The sequence below is a fragment of the Meleagris gallopavo genome, chromosome 16 (assembly GCF_000146605.3).
Source record: "Meleagris gallopavo isolate NT-WF06-2002-E0010 breed Aviagen turkey brand Nicholas breeding stock chromosome 16, Turkey_5.1, whole genome shotgun sequence".
Lineage (NCBI taxonomy): Eukaryota > Metazoa > Chordata > Aves > Galliformes > Phasianidae > Meleagris > Meleagris gallopavo.
Genome location: NC_015026.2, coordinates 13,809,218 through 13,813,080, shown reverse-complemented (window position 1 = coordinate 13,813,080; position 3,863 = coordinate 13,809,218). Strand labels below are relative to the sequence as shown.

The 3,863-nt window shown below is 57.9% G+C and overlaps 1 protein-coding gene across 1 annotated transcript in view; it reads right to left on the bottom strand.

Annotated features, from left to right (window-relative positions):
* NTN3 (netrin 3) overlaps window positions 1-489 on the bottom strand; it is a 26,601-nt gene extending 26,112 nt beyond the window's left edge. The window contains exon 1 of the mRNA XM_010719882.3: window positions 268-489. The gene's annotated coding sequence lies outside the window, so the exon portion shown is untranslated. The remainder of the gene's footprint in view (window positions 1-267) is intronic.
* Window positions 490-3,863: the final 3,374 nt, after the last annotated feature.

Below are 3,863 nucleotides of genomic sequence, written 5' to 3'. Positions count from 1 at the left end.
GGCGCTGCGCGGCGCTCGCTCGCCCTCTGCTGGTCCCGCATCCCCCGAGCAGCGCTGCGGGGCGGAGGAGGGAGAAGGCGCGGGAAAAACGCTCCGTGCAGGGCGGGCTCAGGTCCCCGGTTGGGTCCTGCCGCCCCTTTCTTCCCCTTTCCAGAGTGCTCCCTTCAAATCTTCCCGAAGAGAAGGTTTGCTGCCCGAAAGGAAGACTCGTCCTGCTGCTGCGCCCAGCGGCCTGCTGCCCCAGTGAGTGGGAGAAGAGCATCCTACCTTAGCCACCAGCTCGTCCTCAGGGTGATTCCACAATTGCCATGTTTCCCTTCTCTCTGTGCCGTTTACTCTCTGAAGGATGCTCTGCCCTTCACCCGCCTTCCCCTTGCCAAGCAGTTCTCCTGGCACACACATCTCCCTGCCATGCTGTGCTCAGAGCCTGTCCCCACACCTGGTCTCTTTGCTGTGCAGGTCACCCCTGCAGTCCCTGGGAAATGAAGCGTGGCACTGCAGAGAGCTGTGAGCTGTGCAGAGAGGAACGTGCCTTTGCCTCTGCCCTCCCAGGGGAGTGCTGAGCCGCTGGGGCCCAGCTCTCATTTACCCACAAGCTGTTTGTCGCTGACATAAATACCCATTTTCAAGCATGAGCAGAAGTGAGAACCAGATTCTGCTGGGGACAGGGACTGTTGGTTGAAAAATGTGCAATGACCGTGGCTTGGGGAGAAAAGAATCAAGGTGCGACATCATTGCTGCAGAGCGATGCTGTGTGCATTTTTTTCCCTTTCCACCCAGCTCAGAGGTGTGTAAAAACAAGCACAGGGCAGGCGTCCTGCAGAGTGCTGCAGGAGGAGGGTGCTGGGGCCAGGACAGACATGCAGACAGGTGACTGAGCAGTGCCCAGTGACCCCCCCACGTCCCAGCACCCACAGCTCTGCAGCCCTTGCAGAGCCGTGTGATTTGTGCCTGCCCTCACTCTGTGACAAAGGGACCCGTGTGTCCTTGCTCACATTGCTGGGCCATGGGAAGATGTTTTCAGGGCCATGCTGAATGCAATGAGTGTGTCCTGCCCTGCCCAGCTCCTGGCAAGAAACAGTATGGATCAGCAGCGAGCACAAATAATTGTTTTTATACCTCATTCCTTCTCTCTGCAGCCTTCTGAGCTGCAAGCCGCGAGCCTGCCCCTTTCCAACAGAGCCCAGGCTCATTCCCAGCTCACCTGGGCGAGTGGTGCGGACGGTACGAGGCCGAATCCGGCCCGGGCGCTGCCAGGAGATGGAGCCGTCTCACCGCCGTCGGCTCCGTGCTGCCACCCCGGTTCCTCCGCCCGGCGCGGCGCTGCCGCTGTTCTCCCGCTGTTTCAGTCTCCGGGACCTCGGCTCTAAGCGAGGGGCAGAGCTGGGTGCTCGCTGAGTGGGGCTGCGGGGTGCAGAGCACGGGCTGCTCCTGGGGGGCACCTCAATGAGCTGCAAGGGATGAGCGCTGCTCTTCAGGGGCCCAAAAACCGTCCACAGGCCTTGAGTAGTCAGCAAAACTCAGCATTAGCATGAAGAACAAGAGCTCTTTGAATGAGTTTCAGCATCCCTGGGGGCTGGGGACACTCTCTGTCACCTCCAAGCAGTGCCCACCAGCCCCAGGTCTGCAGGAGCAGGGCGATGTCCCCCTGCCTTGCAAAATGCTGGCACATGAGTTGTGCTGACAGCTCCTCGTAGTGCTGGAGAGCGGGTGTCCAACACACAGAGTGGCTGCAGGCACTGACGTTGGAGCACAGCATGCTCCTCATGCTGCAGGGACATTCCCAGAGCTCCCACTGCAGTCCTCTCCACAGAAGCTGTGCTGCCCGGCGTTGCTGGTGCCTGCACTGCACCCTGAGCCTGGTGGATGGAGCCGTCCCGTGAGCCAGGAGCAGCTCATGCAGGGCTCTGCCATGGCCAGGGCTGAGGTTTGGTTCAGTTTGCTCCAAACTGATCCAACCTTCAGTGCTGGGCAGGCTGAGGTTGGGATTCCAGAAACCCTCAAGCACTCGGGGCATGGCTCTGCTGCTCAGTGGGCGCAATGTGGCACTTGTGGAGAGGGCAGCTCATGTTCCAAGGCATCCAAAGTGGCTTCTCCACTGTTGCCTCCAGCAGAACCCAGAACTCTGTGCTCTCTGCTAGCAGCCTGTGGCTGCAGAGTCTGCATGATTGTGAGCAGCAGTGTGATGTCAACAAATCCCTGAGTGTTGAAGTGCTGGTGGGATCCAAGTGTCTGCTTCCTTGGCCTTTCTGGAACTGCTGGCACACAGGTAGGCTGCAGGGCTGAGAGTAATCCCTAGGAGGACGCAGGAGGAGGGTGAGAACTTGCTCAAATAGGCATGCAGGAGGGAGCAGAAGCCTCGTGCCCGGCAGAGGCTGGGCAGCATGGTGTTCCCAGAGCTGGGCTGTGCAGAAGGGTTGCACACTTCCCTTCCAAGCACAGCTGTGTGGCCCCTCACGTCGACACCCACACAGGCCAGCATGTCCCATCGCACCATGTCCTTGTTTAGCATGTCTGTCCCAGTTTGACTCCTTTCCCCTGTGTCCCGTGTCCTCATCTCAGCATGTCCCTGTTCCAGTACATCCATCCCAGTGTATGTCCATCCCAGCATTTCCTCTCCTAGATCGTTCCTGTCTCAGTATGTCCTGTCCCTTCATGTTCCCACCCCAGCATGTCCCTGTCCTAGCACAGTACCAGACTGTGCTCACAGAAGGGCTGGCTCTGCTTTGCTGCCTGGGGAGGTCACTGACCCCCAGTTCCACCCCTGAGCACGGAGCTGAGTAGCCACTGTGTGCCCGAGGAGTCTCACGGCACGGCAGCAGAGCACTGAGCAGCCATCCTTGCTCATCAGCTCTGGAGCTTCATTCAGGTCTGTCCTGGGAAGGAGGCTGGGCAGTGCTGAGGGTGTCCTGCCAGCAACCCCAGGGAGCTGGGTGTAGTGGGGCTGGGGTGATGGAGAGGGAGGGGGGTGTGGGGAGAGGAGGCAGGAGAGGGAGAGGAAAGGTGGGAGGGGAAGGAAGGGAAAGATCAGAGGAAAGCAGAGCGTGAGGGGGAAGAGAAGCAAGACGGGCTGGGGGGAAGAGAGACACACACATAGAGACAGAGAGTTTTGTAACAACTTAAATTCATTCCAGACAATGTCCAAGGAGCCCTGGCAGCACGGGTTGAAACAAACCCTGCCTTTGATTTTATGAGTTCATTATATGTTGTTTGGGACAGTGATTCAAGCGTCTTGGCTGCTTCACATTTTCCCTTGTGTCACAAATGAAGAGGGGACCACGAGATGGATTCTTTGGGTGGAAAATATTCCCTCAATTGTTAGGTAGACGTCTCTGTGCCACGCAGAGGTCCCAGGGGAGCGGTCTCCTGGACTGCTGAGCTATCCACACAGCACATCCAACCTCCAGCCCTGCTCCTTAAAGAGAAAACACCGGGATTGACCGGACGGGAGCAGGCGAGAAGTTGCCTGATGGTGGCCATGCATGTTCTGCAGCATTGCATTGCTGCAAGGCACTGGACGGGCCAGAGGTCACGCACCCAGCACGTCTGCTCAGGACCTTGCTGCGGTTGCAATGCAGCGCTGTGGTCCCTTTGCTGTGCTGGGTGGTGCTCCTCACTTCAGAGCTTGGTAGTCATTGCTGCTGGAGGTGTGAGGTGCTGGATGAACTCCAGGGAAAACCATTCAGGAATGGGTTGGTGGCTTTCCTTGGTCTTTTTGGGCTGGATGTATTCACGAGCCTAATACAGGCCCTGGTCAGAAAAATAACAAATCCTTCCCCGGCCAACACTGAAGTTTGCATTGGAGCTGATTGAAAAACACCAATGACTTGGTTGGGCATTGTTACTATTTTTAGCTCCCTGTG